The sequence below is a fragment of the Arachis ipaensis genome, chromosome B2 (genome assembly GCF_059453495.1).
Source record: "Arachis ipaensis isolate K30076 ecotype BB chromosome B2, ASM5945349v1, whole genome shotgun sequence".
Lineage (NCBI taxonomy): Eukaryota > Viridiplantae > Streptophyta > Magnoliopsida > Fabales > Fabaceae > Arachis > Arachis ipaensis.
The window spans coordinates 96,593,549-96,604,869 of NC_142437.1; positions in this window are offsets into that span (position 1 = coordinate 96,593,549).

Sequence of the window (11,321 nt, forward strand, 5' to 3'; positions counted from 1 at the left end):
ATACTTGACCATCGTGTACACGAATGAAAACTACGTACGTAGGACATCACTTCTGATCTCGTCCCACCTTCACTTTCCCAAACTCGCAGATATATGGTCACCTTTTGCATACGTAAGGCATCGCATACTTAAAACTACGTTATGCAATGATCTTCTGCTTTTTCAATGTCGGATATTCAAAATTTATCGTATATGTAAGGATCCATTTGCTATCAGATCCCCTATAAAATTATTCTGCAACATTCGATGTTCAAAAATTTATAACTAATGTTAAAAAACCGTGTAACTTCTATTCTTTGGAGGTATAAAATTAAACTCAATTATCTTTTTAACAAATTTATTAGAACCTCAATTGCTCTATATACCATTATGGTCATGCGAAAGTTTTGTAACATTTTGTAGAAAACATTGCATAATATTATCAAATTCTATTTTCTTTCTACATCCAACAACAGCAATTATCACATATGAACCAAAATCCAAATAACTCCTAAAATCCTTACTCCATACTACAAGTTTAAATCCCATATATTCTATCCACTCATCAATATCACATCCATTCTAAATTCAATAAATCATATTTCAATTATCCTTAATTCAAAGTACTCCTATCCACTTATAACAACAATACCCAGCATCATGTTCTAAAATCAATTATCAATGCTCATATATGCAATAATCTACAATATCAACATCAAAATTCGGTTAACTTATAACCCAATCAATTATCATAAATTTCATCAAATTCTCTAAGCAATCAACACATATCAATTCATTAACAAAATCTAACCTAGAGTTCACATGTCATTAAATAAAAATTATCCAAAAATAAATTCTACTTTGGGTGTCAATACACGTAACACTGTAGAGTTGAAATTTGAGCTCTAACCTCTTCTTATCCAATTAAAAATTTTATTTTAGCTAAACCCACAACTCATGATTTCAAAAATTAAAAAGAAAAAGAGAGAAATCACTCCTCTTACTTTTATTTCTTGAAAATCCAATTGCTCTTCTCACATAGAAAGAGTGGAATTGAATTATAATACAAACAAATGAGCTATTGGGCCGATTCATTAAGAGTATGTTTGGAAAGTCTAGAATCAGAATTCTTTTGAGAATTGAATTTGTTTCTTTATTTTAGAACATAAAAAATATTTGAATTTATCCTCTTTTAAAAATTTTAATTCTCATTTTTAAGCCAAAAATAAATCAGACCTAAAATAGCTCTGATTTGCAAATCTATTCTAATGAGATTTGTATTTAAAGTTAAAATATCCAAATTAACTTTATTATAATTTTTATTTCAAATATATTTATTTTCTTTTGAAAAATCTATACGTATAAATTTTTTTATTAATTAATTCTAATCAAATTGAACAATAAAATTTGGATGAGTAGGTTAATGAGAGTAATAAAAATAAATTTTGTTGATTTTAAACTAATTTGATTAGATTTAGTTGACCAAAAAACTTATACGTAAAATATTATTCTTTTTTTTATTGATTTTATCTTTCTTCTTCCTTGAACCCCTCCAACCTTCATCGTTCTCTTCTTCTCTACGCTTCACCATCATTTATCATCACATCACATCTTCTCTCTCCTCTTCTTTCCGTTCGCAATTACTATAAGAAATAGTTTCTTTAATTAAAGGTAAAATACTAATGTTAAATATATTTTTGATATTTATTTTTAATTTAATTTTTTACTCCAAATTTAAGAATTGATGTAAGAATTGAATTACAAATCAATTATTTCAAGAATTTAATTCAATTTCGTCCCAATAAAATTTTCAAACACACCCTAAAATGGATTAAGGGTAATTTTGTAAATTTGGCCCTTGGATCTGTCCATGGCCTAAAATCAAAGTTATTTGTCTGAGCCTGTGTACTAAATAATTTTTCGGTTTATTTCGTTTTGTTTAGTCGTCTCGGTTAACGAAATTGTGTTTAATTTCTTGTGACACACTGACACGAAATTTATTTGGATTATGATATAATTATACTTTTGCATTCTAATAAATTTTTCTAACCCTTAATTTATATGTGGATCCACTAAAAAGATTGGGTTAGTTGAACTAAATCAAATAGTTTAAACCATTCCCAATTTAATTAAATTACGAGATTAACTAATGACATTCTGATCCTCAAAAAAATAAAAAGACTAAAATACAATAACTACCTTTAATCATATAAATTTTTTTTATTAATATTTTGTATTATTAATTCACTAGTACTCATGGTTTCATAAACCCTTATACTACTCTATTTTATTGAGTTTTGATGTGATCTATTATGCAAGTGTTTATTGAGTCTGAAAGAGTTTTCAATAAAATAAAAAGTTGAAATAAATTATTGATTTATCGTTGAATAATTGGATGTGTTATAATAGATGAGACAACTCTGCTATATATAGCAAGCTACTATAGAATTCTGTTGAAACAAAAAATAGAATAACAGAATTGAAAACAAATTAGGCTTGACTATCACTTAACAACTGTGTCTTGATCTTCTTGATCTTGATCCTCTTGATCTTGATCTGTTATATTACGTATTCTATCTCTATTATCCTTCCTCAAACTCATGGTGATTTTGGAAATAACATTGAGTTTGAAACAAAACTTCTCAAAAGTAGGAGCTGATAAGGCTTTAGTGAAAATATCAACAACCTGTTCTATAGAGGGTATGTGCACAACCTTCAATTGATTCTGATTAACCCTCTTACGGATAAAATGCATATTCAAGTCAAAGTGTTTTGTCCTGCTATGAAGAACAGCATTTTCAACAAGCAACACAGCACTGATGTTGTCACAGAAAAGAGTGGGGTCCCAGAGAGTGAAATGCGCAGTTCCTTTAATAAATTTTGTAGCCAGATGATTTCAGAGTCTGCTGCAGCTAACCCGCGATATTCAACTTCTATGCTAGACCGGCTCACTAAAGATTGTTTCTTGCGAGACCATGAACAAGATTTGATCCCAAATAGATTCCATATCCACAAGTAGACTTTCGGTCATCAATATCTGACCCCCAATCCAAATCTGTAAAACCAAATAGCCTTAAATCAGTAGAGGCATGAAACAATAGACCTTGATCAATAGTACCAGCTAAGTATCGCAAAATCCTCTTTACACATTTCCAGTGTGTGAGAAGTGGGCATTGCATATACTAACTAACCTTATTTACCGAAAAGAAGATCTCAAGCCTGGTAAGAGTTGCATATTGCAATGATCCTACTATACCTATATAGATATGGATTGTCGAATTCATCATCTCTCTGACCTGAGAGTTTTAAATTTGTGACCATAGGAGTAGGAACTCCTTTGGAATTTAGCATGTTAGCCTTTTTTAACAGTAAGTGAATATATTTTGATTGAGACAAATAAAAAGAATCTAAGGATAATTTAGTAGCTTTTATCCCTAAGAAGTAGCTAAATTCTCCAAGATCTTCTAAAGAGAAGGCATTGTTTAATTGAGTAATGGTGGTTTGAATGACATTGTTATCATTACCCATAATAAGAAGATCATCAACATAAACTAAAATGTAAAGAATAATGTTACCAGAGGATTTAACAAATAAGGAAGGATCTTACCTTGTTCTGTAGAAACCAAAAGCAGCAATAATTGAGGCCAATTTCAGAAACCAAGCTCGAGGAGCTTGTTTAAGACCATAGATGGACTTATTTAACTTACATACATATGAAGAATCACCTTACTGAAAGCCTGGTGGCTGAGACATGTAGATAAGTTCCTTAAGATCCCCATTCAAAAAGGCATTATTGAAGTCCAGCTGCCTGATTGTCCAATAAAAACTCAGGGCCAAAGAGAGCACCACCCGAATTGTAGAAGGTTTGATCACAAGAGCAAATGTCTGATCATAATCGATTCCTTCAAGTCAATGATTGCCTTTGGCCACAAAACGATCCTTATACTTCATGATTTGGCCATTGGGATGTCTTTTGATGGAAAAAATCCAAAGACAACCAATAACTTTGTTTGTTGTTGTTGAATTGACCAGTGTCTATGTATTGGTCTTGTATAAGGCTTGTAATTCTTCCAACATAGCATTCTTTCAGTGTTCTGATTTTAGGGCAGTAGCAACGAATAAGGGTATATTATTAACAAGATCACATGAGGTGGAGAGTGAGGCAGTAAGGACTTTTGGTTTAAATATACCAGACTTAGATCTGGTTTGCATAGGGTGAGTGTTAGAATAAATTCTGGTAGGAGGAGAGTTTTCAAATTGAATAATAGTGACATTGATTGGGATGTTGTAAAGATGGAGAGATTGGTATGGCTGAGCTGATTTAACTTGTGATGTTGGAAGGGGAGTAGTAGGTTCTAAGTTCTGAGTGGAATCAGTAGTGGTCTTAGGGACAAGACTCGAAGGAGAAGATGACAAGGATTCTGTCATACTTGAAGAAGATGGAAGAAATGAAATAAGAGGTAAATGGAGAGTTGTATGAGGAAATTGACCAGGATTCTAAGTTGTGATTGAATTGTGATTAGTTAGCCCAAGTTTATATATCGAATTGTTAATTCTTGATAATTTGCATTCTTGATTGGCTAGTTTTGAACTCTGAGAATAGATTCTTAAACAATTAGTTAATTTTAACTTGTAAGTTCTAAATTTTATTCGGATGAAGATAGTGTTATGTGTTATTCTTTAATTTTGGTTTTTATTGTTCATATTTGTAAGGGTACAAAATTGATGCCAACATGCTAGACTTTATATTGACTGAAATATGCTAGAAGAGTCAAGAATTATAAATTCGATATGATACAATTTTATGTTAGGAAAAAGTTGTGTTTAGTTGAATTTGTAGAACTTATTTTATTGTAAAAGAATCTTAATGACATGTAAGATATTTTAATTATATATATGATTATATATCAGATAAATGTTGAGTTAGTGGGATTAGAAAATTAATTGATATATCAATTATTAATTAAATATTTTAAAATCAACTTTCTATTTTTGTAACTAAAAGAATAAAAAATGTTACAAAAGTAAATAGTATTTTGTGACAAAATATTATGACACAAAAATCTAAATTATTACGAAAAATATTTTAAACGTAAAAAAGTGTTACTACTTTCGTAACAAATTTTGGTTTTTGTATCAAAAAAATTTGTTACAAAATATTACTTTGAATTGTAATAGTTTCATTTTTTGTTACAAAAACTTTTTGTAACAGGACATACTGCAACGACCCTTTTTTTGTTACAAATATTGTTTTTTTTTCTTGTAGTGGCTTCTGAAGTGAAAAAAGTTCAGCATAAGAAAATCTGTTTTCATCAAACAAGACATGTCTTGTAATGATAACCTTATCTTCTCTAGGCAGGCATTTATAGCCTTTATGATGAGGAGCATAACCTAAAAATACAGAAAGTTGTGATTTAAAATCCAATTTATGAGTATTATAAGGTTTCATACAAGAGAAAGTAGCACAACCAAAAACCTTAAAGAAAGATTAATCAGGTGGATGATAATGTAGAACTTCAAATGGTGATAGATTGTTAGTGTTAGAGGAAGGGAGTCTATTAATAATATATGTCAAAGAAATAAAAGCATCATCCCAATGAATTAAACGGATTGAGACAGTGGCTAAAAGTGCCAAGCCTACTTCAGTCACATGTCTATGCTTCCTCTCTGCCCTCTCATTTTGTTGATGAGTATAAGGGTAGGAGAAGCAATGAGATATACCTTCTTGAGCTAAATATTGAGTGAAGACATTAGAGAGATACTCCCTGCCATGATCAGTCTGCAGTTGTTTCAATTTTAAACCAGTGAAAGTTTCCATTTCAACTTTGTACTGAAGGAAGGCTTGAAAAGCTTGTGATTTAGTATGAAGTAAATAAATGCAAGTATACCGAGTATAAGCATCCACAAAAGAAATATAATATGTGAAACCATGATAAGATGTATATGGTGCAGGGCCCCAAATGTCACCATAAACCATTTCTAAAAGGGCATGAAAATTAAATTCATCTAATTGAAAAGGCAACAAGTGCATTTTAGCCTGACAACAATATTCACAAATACCAGATTTTATTAAAGTAGAGAAAATAGGTAGATTACACTTGTTCATGACAGAAACAACAATTTGGATGCACAATGACCTAAACGTTTGTGCCATAAATTGTAAGTGTCTAATTGAGAAGCATAAGCAGCAGGTACAGAAGTACAAGAGATAGAATTCGATGGAGATATATGTCTTTTCTTAGGTGCAGATTTTGTGACAGCAATGTTATCAAACTTTTACACTCCATTATATGGAGCTCCTTGTAGAAGAATCTCCTGGGTGTCCTGAGATTTCACATAGCAAACATTAGGGTGAAACTCAAAAAAGCATGCATTATCAGTGGCAAACTTATGTACACTCACTAAATTTTGTGTAATTTCAAAAACAAATAAAAGTTCGTTCAAAAGAAAGTGTTTCTTTGAATCTAAATTCACCAAATATGAGTGTCCAACACGAGAGATACTATTACCTGATCCATTACCTAGAAGGAGTTGGTCTTTACCAAGAAATTCAGAGGGCGCCAAGATAGATTGTGCATCATTTGTGACATGATTGCTTGTCCCCGTGTCAGGAAGCCAGCTTGCATCTGAAAAAGTAGATGGAGCAGCCATATAAGCCCTTGGATTGTGATAGGTAGTAGGAGGTGGTAACAGTTTAGATTGGGTTGGAATTTTTGCATTAGAAGATGAAGCTTGATATTGTTGATTAAAGCGATGAAAACATAACAGTGCAGTATGACCTGTCCTTCCACAGACTTGACAAATTGGTCTAGAATCAGAATTTGTAAACCTGACTCTGTTAGAACTTTTTCCTTCTCGACCTCTTCTTGGAACATAATTTGTGGTATTTGGTGGTCTAGGAAGGGAAGATGATGATTGAGTATAGTGTTCTTGTATCGTTCCTAAAGCAATCTTTTCAAACCTTTCAATCATTTTTTCATGTCCAAGAAGAAGTGCTTCGGCTTCAATAAGAGTAATGGATTCTGATTTTTCCATTACTATTGAGAGATATAAAGCATAATCTTCATTAAGACCATCTGTAATGGCTGATATATGATCTTCTAGGGAAAGAGTGTAGTCTATTGATGCCATGGAATCAACAATATCTCGAATCTTCTTGAGATACTCATTTGCTGTCATACCTTGTTACTTTACAGACTTCAATTCATTCTTCAATTGCTGAATCTTGATCTTGGAGGTCTTTGCAAATATTCAGTTATAGTTGTCCAAGCTTGATGCGCATACTTGCAATCCAACATTCGATTTTTGAATGTGAGATCCAGAGAAGAAAGGAGCCATGTCATAAGGTAATCATCTTTTTGCTTCCAATCCTTGTAAGCTTTTGATTCTGTACCAGCTTCTTTTGCAGAATCGGATTCAAATTGTGATGGAACCTTGTCAGCAGAAAGATGATCAGCAAGGCCATTAGCATTTATAACGTAAAAGGCAAGCTTCTGCCAGGTTCGAAATGTGTTTTCAGTAAATTTGTCAAGAGCAGGTGCAGTAAAGAGTTGAGGAAAAGGGGAAAAAGAAGAAGTGGGTGGATTCTGATGAGGGATGATTGAGGCCATGGATCTATCACCTATGCTCTTGATACCATGAAAGAGTTTTCAATGAAACAAAGAGCTAAAATGAATTGTTGATTTATCATTAAGTAATTGGATGTGTTACAATAATAGATGAGGCAACTCTGCTATATATAGCAAGCTATTATAGAATTCTGTTGAAACAGAAAACAAAATAACAGAATTAAAAACAAACTAGACTTGACTATCACTTAATAACTGTATCTTGATCCTCTTGATCTTGATCTGTTATATTATATACTCTATCTCTATTAGAATCTTATATTTTTAAAAGAAAAAATGATTCTATAAATTAATTATTTAGCATTTAATTTAAATATGAGATTTTATATTCAAATAAAATATGCAAAAAGATAATTTATTCTCTATGTTAAATAAATGTACAATTAAATTTATCGTGCAATAACACACAATAGAGTGTAATTTACTCTCTAGTTTTCGAAAAATACCAGCATAATTGTCTAAATTTAATATCCTAGAATACATTATGATGATACTTTTTATATAGTTAAACATAACATTTCTCTCCATAGTAAAAAATTTTATTATAACAACATAGTACATTATTTTTAAATTATTCAAAATATTCCCATTCCAACAGAATAGTTCTAAAATAAAAGTAAAGGTAGTTTTCCAGCAAATTGGCGAAAAAAAAATTGTTTACGAAATTATTGTTGGGTTTTAGGTGTGAATATAAGTCACACATTAGATAAAAATAGATTAAGTAAAAATGTATCTTATAAAAGATTTATAAGCCCATTTTCATGAGATTTCGTATCAACATACATAAAATATTTGATCTATTATTATAATTACTCCTTCGATCTGTTCATCCAAACTTCTTGTGTTTCTTTATATCCCCTTAGCTAGAACAGCACCGTAGATAAAAATAAAAATAAAAATAAAAATAATAGTGAGACCAATGATACTGTTATAATTATCAAATCATGGTCTCATGATATGTCCTAACCTTTTGGTTGGTAGTAATAGCAGTCAGCTTTATTGAGAAATGTGTCTGAGAAGACAAAAGCAAAGACCAAATAATAGTAATAATATTAAAAAATACTGTAATACGAATTTCGGACTAGCAGACGAGATACGTTAAAATAAAAAATGAAAGTGTTTTATCCTATTTGCATATTAGAAATATTGTTAACCTTTTTTATTTATTTTATTTATGTTAGTAACGAAAAACATTTATAAAAAGTTGGTTCATATTTAATATTTGTTTGTGTGTCATTAAATCGATAAAAAATAATTTTTTTAATAAAAAAATATTTTTTATTTATTTTTTAATATATTTGACAAATTTTTAATAGTAAAAATAAAAATATTAAAAAAATAAAAATATTTTTTTTAAAAAATTACAATTTACATTTTTTTTAAAAGATATTTTTTTAGAAAAAATATTTTTTACATAATAAATAAACAAAAAAAATACTTTTAACTTATTTTATCTAAATATAATTAATAAATAAAAAAATCTTTTTATATGAGATATTTAAATATAAAATTACTTTTACTTTTGTAAAAAAGTTTTTCAAAATATATAATTTAAAAAAAAAATTTTTTTCGAGAATAGCGCTCAAACAAATTCTTAGAATAAGATATATAATAAAATGTATAAACGTAAATTAATTTATATATGTCTATAAATTATTATTTATATAAATTTTAAAACGTTTATTTTAATAAATGTATTAGAAAACTTAAATTTCAAATATTTTTATAAAAAAGTTTTAATTAATTCATAAATAATTGAAGAAACAGCAAAATCCAAAGAAGAAAAGGTTGCCAACCAGCAAAGTCCTCTCACTGTTGTTGCTGGGGTCACAGATCTGACACCACTCTTCTCTCCTCAGATTCCTTTCTTATCTGCCTCTCCTTCTTCTTCTTCCTCCTCCTCTCTTCTCCTTCATTCCTAGCTTCTACTCCTACTACTGCCAGCTTAGCAAGCCATTCAAACCCATGCAAAACCACACATTCTTTTTTGAAATTCTACTTTTACTTCTATTTAAGAAACAGAAGTTTAATAGGAAAGAAAAAATATATATAACAATTTTTTACTTGAATATGTTTATATTTTGAAATTAGAATTACATATATGTTTAAAAAAATAAAATCAAATATAAAAGGTATATTAATAAAAAATAAAAAAATATAATAATTCTCTTTTCTTTATTTTTAACATGATTAAATATCATATTTTCATATATATGTTTTTAAACAATAATTCAATCATTCATTATTAAAAAATATTAATAGATAGATAATATCCTTTCTTATTTCAACAAACTTAAAAAAGAACTATAATAATTTTATTTAAATTTAGAGAACTAAACTTCAATTTAATTAGTTTAATATTAACTCATTATTGGACTAATGACACCAACTTCATTATCAATAAACTTGCTAAATTTTTAATTAAGTTGATTTATTTATTATTTTTACTTTCGACACTAGATCAAATTTGACAAGATAACTATTATAATATGTTGAGTTTAATGAATTAACATGAAACTTTTTTAAAAAAACTATATATTTTGTTGCGGTAGCAAATACAATATAACAATAAGCGTAAATATATACATCTATATATAATTATTAAACTTTTTTCCAATTTTTTGTGAGGGCAAATGCTCTCCTCTCAATCTCATACACATGAGTTCGTCTCTAAAAATAACAATAATTAAACTTTAAACAAATCTTTTGTTCACAAATACTTCAATATTATGTCATAATATATAAACATTCTTATTAACTTAAATTATTAGATAAACCTCTCTTCTTTTGTTATTATTTTCTTACTTTGCATAATTTTAAATCTCCATCCACAACCACAATTGCAATAGTAATAACGAAATACTATATATTGTTATTATGATGCCCACCGAATCCGCACCAACAATATAATTCTAGCTGTTGCATATATTTTTTTCTCCAATTTCTATATCAAACCACTATATTAGATATATAATTATTCATTTGTCTTATTCTAACAACTTAAATTTTTATAATAAATAATTTTATGATATAATATTAAAATTTTTAAGACCAAATTAAAGGTATAACATATAATCTTTGTTATCCAAAAATAAGAAAATATTCAACATAATGCAAACTATATGGAAAATGAATAACTTAAACACACAATCACACTTCAAGTCCTGAAAAAAATTCCTGGTGTGAGAGGCACTGCAACAAAAATAACTACTTAAGACCATGGATGATTCAAAACTGTGATTTCAATCATGGTTCTCTTAGGTAATTATTTTGATTCTTTTATCAAATAAACTAAATAAGTTCCACTCCAAATATCCTCTAGATCATTAGCTAGTAACCGTTATTGTTATAGCCATATGATTATTGGCACAAGAACAAGATATGCATACAATAATAATCTATTCAATTATCTTAGAACAATAAGTATCACTCATATGAAGAATAATAGGGTTAAATATAAAACAAGTAAAAAACAATGACAATTAAAATCTGTAGAACTGTCCAAAATTTAAAGGAAAGATAGGAAGAGCACTTTAAAAAGTAAAAGTAAATCTAAAGAGAAAACACCACCAATATATTCAAACAATACCAAACACAAATTTGAAATCCCCTTTTCCTTTTCTTTTTCCTTTGTCATCCTTATTAGAGATACAAGGACAAAAAGCAGACAAAAAAAAAGAAAGAAAGAAATATTTAAAGAACAAAAGAGATCAA